The sequence below is a fragment of the Loxodonta africana genome, unplaced genomic scaffold, assembly GCF_030014295.1.
Source record: "Loxodonta africana isolate mLoxAfr1 unplaced genomic scaffold, mLoxAfr1.hap2 scaffold_755, whole genome shotgun sequence".
In the NCBI taxonomy this organism is placed as follows: domain Eukaryota; kingdom Metazoa; phylum Chordata; class Mammalia; order Proboscidea; family Elephantidae; genus Loxodonta; species Loxodonta africana.
In genome coordinates, this window is record NW_026975490.1 from 20,001 (window position 1) to 30,000 (window position 10,000).

Here is a 10,000-nt window from a genome sequence, read left to right on the forward strand (position 1 = left end):
GGCGGGCGGACGCGGGTGCGTCGCGGTCACCGTCCGTGCGCGTGCGCCGTCTCGAGCGCGTCCCACTTTGGGGGGACGGCGGGCGCGCGGGGGCGCCGCGGGCGTGTGGCCGTGCCGCGCCTTCCGCGTGGGCGTCCCCCCGCGCCGCGCGGGAGGCGCCCGTTCGTTCGCGTCTCCCGCCCGCGGTTCCGGTGCGCCGTCTCTCCGTCCTCGCGCGTCGCCGGGCGTGCGTCCGAGCCCGCGTGCCGCCTGCCCGTGGGTGCCGCGTGTACGGGGCCGCGTCCGCGCCCGCGTCCCCGAGCGTCAAGTGCAGGCCGCGCGCGCCTAGTGGAGCGTGCCCGCCCGCTCCGTGTATCGTGTGCGCGGGGGCGACGCGCGTTCCCGCGTGTTCCGCCTGCCTGCGTCTACCTCCGCGTCTCCCGAGCGTCCCGTGCGTGCGTCTGCTGTGCGCGTGCGTCTCCGCGTTTCCGCGTGCCCCGGGCGTGCGTCCGTGTCGCCGGAGGGCGCCGCCGCCGCCGCCGCCGCTGCGTGCGCGTACGTGTCCGCGCGGGTGCGCGCGTGGCCTCTCCGGTGCGCGCGCGCGCGCGCGGCCCCGTCCGTCCGAGTGCGGCGCGCCCTCTTCGGGATGCCGCGCGGGCGCGCGGCCGGGCGTACGTACCTCGTGCCCGTGCCCCCGTCTCGCGCGCGACGCGTCTATCGCGTCGCGCGTGTGTGGCGGGGGCGCCGTGTCCTCCGAAGCGCTGCGGCGCGGCCGTCCGCCCCGTCGCGCCCCTCCCTCCGTCCGCGCGGGTGGGCGTCCCGCTTCGGGGGGGGGCGGCGGGGGTTGGCCGCGGGCGGGCTTCTGTTGGGGGGATCCACGGGCGTGTGCCCCTGAGGCGTACCTTCCCGTGTTTCGGCCGCGCCGTCCGTGCGAGTCGCCGTGCGTCCGGGCCCCCGTGCGCGTGCGCGAGCGGACCGTGTCCGTGGGTGCCGCGCGTCCGCGTTCCCGCGTGTTCTGCCTGCCCGCGCCTACCTCTGTGTCTCCCGGGCGTCCCGGGGTTGTGTCTGCTGCGCGCGCGCGCGCGCCCCCTCGCGTCCATCTCCGTGTTTCCGTGTGCTCCGTGGGCCCGTCCGTGTCTCCGGAGGGCACCCTGCGGTGCGGGCGCACGCGCGCGCGGGCGCGTTCCCGTCCTTCCGTCCGTCCGTCCGTCCGTCCGTCCGTCCTCCTCCTCCTCCTCCTCCTCCTCCTCCTCCGCCCCCCACCGCCCACACCCCCGCCGCCCCCCGCCGCCCCCACCGCCTCCGCCGCCTCCAAACCTCTTCCCCGCCTGGCGGGTGGCAGCCGGCGGCCACGTCGGACTGGATCCGGATATCGCCAGCGTGGGGCCCACGGCAAGGGCGCAGGCGGGGTGGGGTTGGGGGTGCGTGGTGGGCGGTGGGGGGGGTGGCGCCAGCGGTCCTCGGCGGCGGCGGGCCTAGCGCCGCCGGCACGTGCCCCTCCGGTTTCAGTCGGGACCGCCTCCGTGACGTCGAGGAGAGCTTCTCCACCCGTCCGTCCGAGGGCGCGGGGGTTCGGCGGACCGAGGGTGCCGTCGTCCCTCGACGACCGCCTTCGGGTCGCGCGCACACACACGCTCGGAGGCGCCCCGTCTCAACTGAAAGGAGTCGGCGGAGTAGAAACCGCGGCCCTCGAGACAGCTCCCTAACGCCGGGTGCGTGCGGCGGGGTGCTTTCTACACCCTACAGAAGGAAAACGCCTGTGGCCGGAGTTCTCGACGCCCGCCTTTCGACGCACCCTCTCGTCGCCTCGCTCCGTTTCCTAAGGCTCTCGTGACTCCTCCCGTTCTATTTCAGGGAGGCGCAGCTGAAGGGCTATCCGCTCCGCCCGTCCGTGAAGTTGGGCTTTCCCCCCGAAGGTGGCCGGAAGGGGGTGGGGGGGCGCGTGAGCCAAAGGATCTTGAAAACGCGGCGGCGGCGGTACCGCTTTCGGCTCTCGCCGATCCCACGCAGAGGCGGGGGCGCGGGCAGGTCCGCGCGCAGGTGCCCGTGCGAAGGTGCAGGCGCGTGCAGGCGCGGGCGCGCGCGCGCGCGCCCTCGGGCAGGTACGTAGAGGCGGGCGCCCGCGCGTGCACACCCCTAGGCGTACGCACGGGCACGGACGCGCCCGAGGGCGCGCGCGTACCGGCGCGGGCGCGCCCGTGTGGGCGCGCCCACGCCTACGCGCGTGTACCCGCGCGGGTACGCACGGGCAGGCACGTGCGTACCGCCCGCCCGCGCACGGGCGCGTGCACGCGCCTGCGTGTCCGTATCTGCAGCCACGGGCGTGAGCGCGTGGGCGCCTACCGTCCTTCTTCTACCTAACGCCGTCACCGGGCTGGCTCGGCGTCCAGGTATGCCTGTCTCCCCCTCCCCTCCAATCCCCTCCCCCTCCCCGCCCCCTCCCCTCCCCTCCCCTCCCCCTCCCCCTCCCGTCCCTCCCCCCTCCCCCTCCCGTCCCTCCCCCCTCCCCCGTCCCCCTCCCCCTCCCCTCCCCTCGTCTCCCCTCCCCTCCCCCTCCCCCTCCCCGTCCCTCCCCCCACCGCCTCCCCTCCCCCACCCCTCCCCCTCCCCTCCCCCTCGCCTCCCCTGCCCCCATCCCCCTCCCCTCCCCCACCCCTCCCGCCCACCCCCTCCCCCTCCCCCTCCCTCTGCCTGTCTCCTTCCTTTTCTGAAACCGGGTTTTCCTCTTCGAGAGCCGTTCCGCCCCTCGGGCGAAACCAACTCGCCGCGTACCGGAGACCGAGTGCAAAGACGGAGCCCCGGCGGCGCGGCGGCGGCGGCGGCTCGGAGCTCGGCTGCCGACCGAGATCGTCGGCGGTTCGGATCCGCCGGCTCCTCCTTGGGAAGCCCGTGGGGCGGCTCGACTCTCTCCCCTAGGGCCGCTCCGAGTCCCGAGCCGCTCGACGGCACGCGACGGCAGCGGCGCCGCAGTCAGTTCTCTATCTAAACGGAAACGACGACGATGACGAACGTCAGTCTTCACCGCCACGCCCTACTCCCCACCCGAGCACCGTTCCAACTCGGGTGTTTCTCTCCCTGTGGCGGGGGTCCCCCCCGACTGAGAAAAAATAAACCGCCCCCCGAGGACGGCCCGCGTTCGGAGCCTCTTGGTAGTAGCGCGCCTTCACGGGACGACGGCACGCGCGCCCGTCACCCGCTTCCCGGAAAGCTCCCCCCGCAGAGAGTCGCGAACTCGGGCGAAGACGGAGGAGTCCGCGTACCCGTCGCCCAAGGTTCAGCCATCGTCCGATTGGAAACCGGTGCCTTCCCGGTCCCGCCTCCCCGTCGATCGACGCCTCCCGGGGGTGGGATGGCTTCCAGCCGAACCAGCCTACCGTACCCTTCCCCTCCTACGTACCTCGGGAGGTCGGCTCGGACAGGGAGGGGCCCGTCAGATGTCCAGTCCGCCGTGAGCTTTCCACGACGACGGTCGGCCGGTCGGCCGGTCGGTCGGTCGGTCGTCCCGGAACACCCCGGTCGGGTCCGCGCGCGCGCGGCACGGGCTTCACACACCTCGCTCCTCTGGCTTCCCGGGAGACGCTCGCGGCACGGCGACGCGTGCAACGCGGGAACGGCGACGCTGCCCTCGGCCTTACCGTCCCCCCCCTCCAGCCGAATACGGCCCCGGCCCTCACCGCGGGCCGAGTTGGGGGGCTGGGGGTCGGGCCGGGGGGGGGATCGGCGGCGGCGGCCCTCGTCGGCAGGCGGCGCTAGCGCCGCCGGCGTGCGGCCTTACGGTTCCCGTTGCGATTCCCCTCGTGGGCGCGGAGAAAAGCCTCTCCATCCGGCCAAGGGGGCGCCCGTTCGGCGGACCGAGGGCGACGACGGGGGGCTGCCCGTCCGCCTGAGCGCGCGCCCGCTCCCGCAGGCACAGGCGCGCGCGGGCGCAGGCACAGGCGCACACGCTCAGACACGCGCTCACGCGCAGACGCGCACTCAAACCCATACAGACACGCACAGACGCACACACAGACGCACGCACAGACCCGCGCTCACGTGCGCAGGCGCCCCCACAGACGCAGGCGGGCACGCACACGGGCACGCCCGCAGACGCGCACGCGCACGCACGCAGTCACGCGCGCACACGCAGGCACACACGCCCGGACACGCGCGCACACGCCCCCGCAAAGACGCGCCCCCGCACAGACGCGCGCGCGCGCAGGCACGCACACCGGGACGCGCGCGCGAACGGACGCACGCACGCGCGCAGGCACGCGCGCACACGCACCAGGCCACCCGGAACGTTTGCCAACTCCCCGCCCACCTCAGCACCCCACCCCCCGGGCCCGAGGCGCGTGGTCCCCCACCGCCCCCACCCTCCGACCCCCCCACCGCCCCGCTCTCGGCCTCCCACCCCCCAACCCCCCTCGGGCACTCCACCCCCCACCCCCACGACTCACGCACACACGCCCGCCCGCCCGCCCGCCCGCCCGCCCGCATTCGGGAGCCGCCGGAGATCTCTCGATGCTCGAGACGCCGACTCACCCCTCTCCCTCCCCCCCCCCGCCCCGGAGACGCCACCTTCCCGAGTCCGCCCGCGAGCCCGGAGAGCACTCGCTCGGGCCGAGCCGCCCGAGGGCCTCTGGGCGGGCGTTCGCGGCTGGCCCGCCGCGCCTCCGCTGGACCTCACTAAGTCCGGCCTCGCTCCCGAGAGCCTCGAGGGCCTCCCTCGGTGAGATGTCTCCCCAGTCGGACCGGGGGGCCCAGAGCCGGTCCGTACCGGCTCTGGGAAGGCGTTCCCGGCCTCCCCCCCGCCCCCCGTTTGCCCGCCCGCGTCGCGGGAGGATGGAAAGCGATGAGGAAGAACGCTCTCGGTGGCGGCCGTGGTTTTCTTTTGCGACGCGGATGCCGGCAAACGCACGGCTCCCTCCCTCCCTCCCTCCCTCCCTCCCTCCCTCCCTCCCGACGCAATTTGCCCGTTCAACCCGCCTCACGCGTACCGTTGGCTCGGCGACAGGGACGACGGCGGAAAACGTCTCCCGGTCTGCCTGCTGCGCCACGCGGGCACTCAAAGAACGAGGAGGAAAACTTCGGGGACTGGCGGTCTCATCCCGTTCCCGTTTGTCGCGTCCGTCCAAAGGATACGGATCGGAGAACACCTGCCCGTCCGACGCTTGGGACGTGCTCTCTTCTCCCTCCCGCCCCCGGTGGACGCTCATCCCCTCGGGCGCCCCCCCCCCGTTCGGCCCTTTCGGGGGCGAGCGCGCGCGCGCGCCCCATGACGCTCCCGAGAGGTTTCCCCGGCGGCCCGGGGGAGTCTGTCCCCTCTGCCACCCTCGAGCCCCGGCCGGGGCCCAGGTGGACCCGGTTCCACCCCCCCGCCGCCCTTCGCTCCGGTCGTCGGCCGTCACCCGGCGGCCGCTTCGATACCGTCCCCCTCCGGAGCTCTGCGGCGCCGACGGGATGGGAAGCGGTCCCGGCGGGCGCGCGCTGGCCACGGCGGCCCGGGGCCTTCGCTCCGTCTCCTCGAGCCCGGCCTGGCTCCCGGCGTCCTCCCGGGGTCCTCCCGGGGTCCTCCCTCCCTCCCTCCCTCCCTCCCTCCCTCCCTCCCTCCCTCCCTCCCTCCCTCCCAGGGCCCCCCCCGAGTGGGACACGCCGGCTGGCCGGCATGGTGCTCCAGGGCTCCAGCGGGGTAGACGGGATCTTCCTGGCTGAGGGGCGAAATGGCCCGGCTGGGCCGGACCCCCTTGGATCGGAACTTTGGGAGATGGGGCCAAGGTGGTGGAATAGGCTGACGCTTCCGCCTAGCTCTCTTGACGACAAAGACCCGGAAACACAAGCGAACGAGTATGTCTGCGACGAGCGGGGAGTCCTGACCGTCGAAGGCGGGCTTAGACGACGCACTGAGGGGCAGCGGCAGGAAGAGATCTTTCAGGGGCAGAGAGGGTTTACCGGCCCTGCCCCGCGGGGAGCCCTCAGGCACCATTCCCAGAGCGGCTGCTGCAGTGGGCTGGTACCGTCGTTCCACTGCTGTTCCGTCAGGGAGAAGCAGCCAGCCACACAGCCTGCTCACACCTCCGGAACCTGAGGAGGGCCCGGCCGGGCGGATCCCCTTGGCCCAACCGACCCCGCGCTGTGGCCGGCCCCACCGTCTTCCGGCCGCCCCGCGCCGAGAAACGTGTTCGGCGGCGGCGCTGGGAGGCGGGGGAGGGGGGCGGGGGGGGAGCCGGGACGGGGCCGGGCGTCCGGCCGCCCGGCGACGCGCCCTCGCCGGCCGCCGATCCGGATCCGTCCCGCTGCACTCCGCGCCGGTTGTCGGCCGCCACCTGGCGGCCGCTTTGATATCGTCTTCCCCCGGAGCTCCGGCGCCGGCGACACGCGCGGGAGGCGATGTGGCCGCGCTGGCCGAGGCGACGTTCCCGGACGCCGGCGGCGGCGTCGGCAGGATCGTCCTGGCCGAGGCGGGAAAGGGCCCGGCCGGGTGGATCCCCTTGGCCCAACCGACCCCGCGCCGTGGCCGGCCCCAACGCCTTCCGGCCGCCCCGCGCCGAGAAACGTGTTCGGCGGCGGCGCTGGGAGGCGGGGGAGGGGGGCGGGGGGGGAGCCGGGACGGGACCGGGTGTCCGGCCGCCCGGCGACGCGCCCTCGCCGGCCGCCGATCCGGATCCGTCCCGCTGTCGCCCGCGCCGGTTGTCGGCCGCCACCTGGCGGCCGCTTTGACATCGTTTTCCTCCGGAGCTCCGGCGCCGGCGACATGGGAGGCGCTGTGGCCGCGCTGGCCGAGGCGACGTCTCGGGACGCCGGCGGCGTCGGCGGGATCGTCCCGGCCACGGTGGGGCGCCGGCGCCAGAGCCACGTTCCGGAATTGGGCCCGCAGCTTCATGTGGCCGAGGCGGTGGCCGTCGCCGCCGCCGCCGCCGCCGCCGCCGCCGCCGCCGCGCTCCCGGGTGCCGTGTTTTAGACGGCGCTGGACCGAACCGGGCCGCACCGAGACGGCGCAGGCAGAAGAACGGGACAAGGCACGCCCCGGCCGTTCGCGCGCCTTCCTTCGCGCGGCCCGGTCGTCACCGGGGCCTCCGGCGTAGGTCCGGGGTGGCCCGCGGAGGGCGCCCCGGGCCCGGGCGCGGTCCCGCGTGGGGTCCGGACCGTCGGAGAATTTTTTCAAAGTCCCGCTCCGGGGGTCCCCGGGCCGAGGTTGCCGCCCCCGGCCCGCCCCGGCCCGGCCACGGACCCGCGCGGGGCCCGGACCTTCGGAGGGGCCCCGCCGCCCGAGAATTTTTTCCAAGTCCCCCCTCCGAGGGTTCCCCGACCGGCCCGCGTTGGCCGCAGCGCAGGCGGCTGGCTCTGGGCGCCCGCGCGGCCCCGGCCAGCTCCGTCACCCCGTCCCGCGGGTCGACCAGAGGATCCCGGGAGCTCCGGGGGGGGGGGGCGGGGCGCTGGGGGCCATGGGGTCGCGCTACGGACCGATGGCCGGGCCGCAGTTCCGGGGGCTCGCCGTGGGGAGCGGGCCCCTCCCGCCGCGGGGCGTGGCTTTTCTCTCGCCCAAAACGGGCGATTTGGGCCACCAGATTGGTGCTGACACGCTCTCCTCGCTGGGTGACTCCCGCTGAGCAGATGGGAAACCTGGACGGGTCCGTAGACGCCGGTCCACCGACGGCCCACGCCCTCCCCCGCTCCTCCCCGCTTGAGCCGCCCGCCTGGGGCCCGTGCGCCGGCTCTCGCGCGTCCAGATGTCCAGCCGCGGTGCCTCCCCCCGGTCTCCAGTGCCCGAGGGCGGCGTGGCACGGGCGCCGCGGGCCCTCTGACCCGCGTGCCCCTTGTCGCAGGCACCCGCGGTGGCCGCGGTGCTCGCCAGAGTGTGCCCCGCTACCCCCCTCCCCCAGGCCCACGTGCCTCGCGTGTCAGGCGTTCTCCGTGTGCAGGGGTCCTCGCGGCCACCTTTCCGCAGCCGGGGCGGGCGAGGCAGAAAGCGGGTCCTCTCCGGGGCTGTCCTCGCCCGCCTCCTGGCAGCCCTGGCGGGGGGGTCTTCTCCTCCTCGCTTGTGCCTGGGCTGACCCGATCGATGTGGTGTTGTCGTGCTCTCCCGGGCCGGGTCCGAGCCGCGCCAAGACGAGGGACGGACATTCGTGGCGAATGGGACCGCTCTTCTCGCTCAGCGCGCGGGCCCCTCGCTCCTCCTCCCCGCCCGCCGGTGGTGCGCAGAGGGGCAGGGGCACGGAATCCGGCCCGACCTTGCTCATCTGCCCTCGTTTGCGGCCTCGCGGCCAGCGTCGGCGGTGGCGGGGTCCTGAGACCGAGCAGGACAGCCTCTGCTCGTGGCCCTGGTGTTCTGCCTCGCGTCGGGCCCTCCCCCGCCCCCCGCGGCGGGGGGGCTCTCTGGTCAGGCGCACCCGCGCGCCCCACCCAGGTGGTGCCGGTGCGCCTCGAGTGGCCCTTTGGCGGTGCCCCTGGAACGCTCCAGGCCGTCCCTCAGGTGCCTGAGGCCGGGTGGCGGTGCCGTTTCCCCGTTCCCAGCCCACCCTTCCGGTCACCGCTCACGCGTGTGGGCGTGCGCCCCTCGAGCCGAGAGAAATAAAAAACAGGAGTGCGGCCGAGAGGGAGAGAAAGGATGTGGAGGAAAAAAAAAAAAAAAAGGGGGGTCGAGCGGGGTAAGACCTTTAGAGCACGCACGCCTCGCGGGAGGGTGCCGTGCCTGATCCCGAGAAGGCGGGGGTGAGAGAGGGGTGCGCGCGTGCGTGCCCGCCCCGGTGCTTGCCGAGACCCGCGTGAGGCAAGCGAGAGCGGAAGGAGGAGGGCCCGCGTGTTGCTTCCGCCGGTGCCGAGGGAAGTCGCCCTTGCGAGGTGGGGGCCCAGGCTGCGTAGCCGCGGCTGGGCCCCGGCGGTCCGTTGTTAGGCTCTGTCGTACCTCCTCCCCCCCGCGGGCCGCCCTAGAGCGCGGACCCCTCTACAGAGGGAGACCGGGGGGTGTGTTGGGCTTTTAGGTGCCCAGGCAAGCCTCGGGTGTGCGCGGCGCGTACCCGCGAGGCCCCGCGCGCTCGCCGGAGCCTGGCTCCGGTGAGGCGGGATGAGGCGGAGAAGCTTTAAAAGAGAAACGGAAAAAAAAAAAAACGGACGACTCAAAAGGTGTGACTTTCCGAGGCCCTCGGTCGCCGCTGCGGTGCCCCACCCGTTCCCTCCTCGCCCGAGTGGAGGGTGGACGCAGCACGGAGCCGGGAGCACGCGCCGTCCCCGGGTGAGGCAGAGCCGCCGTGAGCACGAGGCGGCAGGCTCCGTTCCCGGCCGCAGAGGCCCACTGTGCCTTAACCCCCCCGCTGGTGCTTACCAATACCGCAGGCCCCCCCCGCCCATCCCCGGGGCGCCCTCGGGCGCCTGGCGGGGGCCCAACGTGGGGGGCGATGGGTGGGGACGGCCCGTCTTCGGTGAAGAAAGTCTTCTCTAGTCATCTCCGAGGGTGCCTTGGGGGTGCCGGATCCCCCAGCCGCTGCCCCTCGCCTTGCGCGCAAGCCACCGACCGTGGCTCGCAGGCAGAGCCCCCTCTCCTTCCCGCCCGGTGTGGAGGGAGAGGTCCGCCGGCCCCGCGGTGGGGCCGCGCGCCGCCCTTCGCCTGCCGCGGCCCGCGCCTCCCCCCTGCGAGTCGGGGGAGGGCCTTCGCCGGGCCAGCCGTCTGGCGCCGGGGTCGCGCGCGTCCGTGTGTGCGTGTGAGTGTGCGGCCCTCCCGTCGCGCGCCTGGTGCGGTGGGGCCGGGGGTCCGTCCGGCGGACGGCCCCCGCGCCGTTGTGTGCCGCCTCCCGCCCGCACCCGTCCCGTGCCGCCAGCGGTGCGCGGGTGTGCGGGCCCACCTCCTCACCCGGGAGCTTTCCCGGCGATGTGCCCCTGGGCCGGGGGATGGGCGTGCCGGGGGCCGCCCCCGCAGCGCCTCCCTCGCCGACGTCGATCGACCCCGCCCCGCCCGGCCGGCCCGCGCACACGCCGTCCCCGGTCTGGGACCGCGAACCGGCCTCGCCGCGTTGGGCGTCGCCACCGGGCCTCCCCGGCCGGTGGT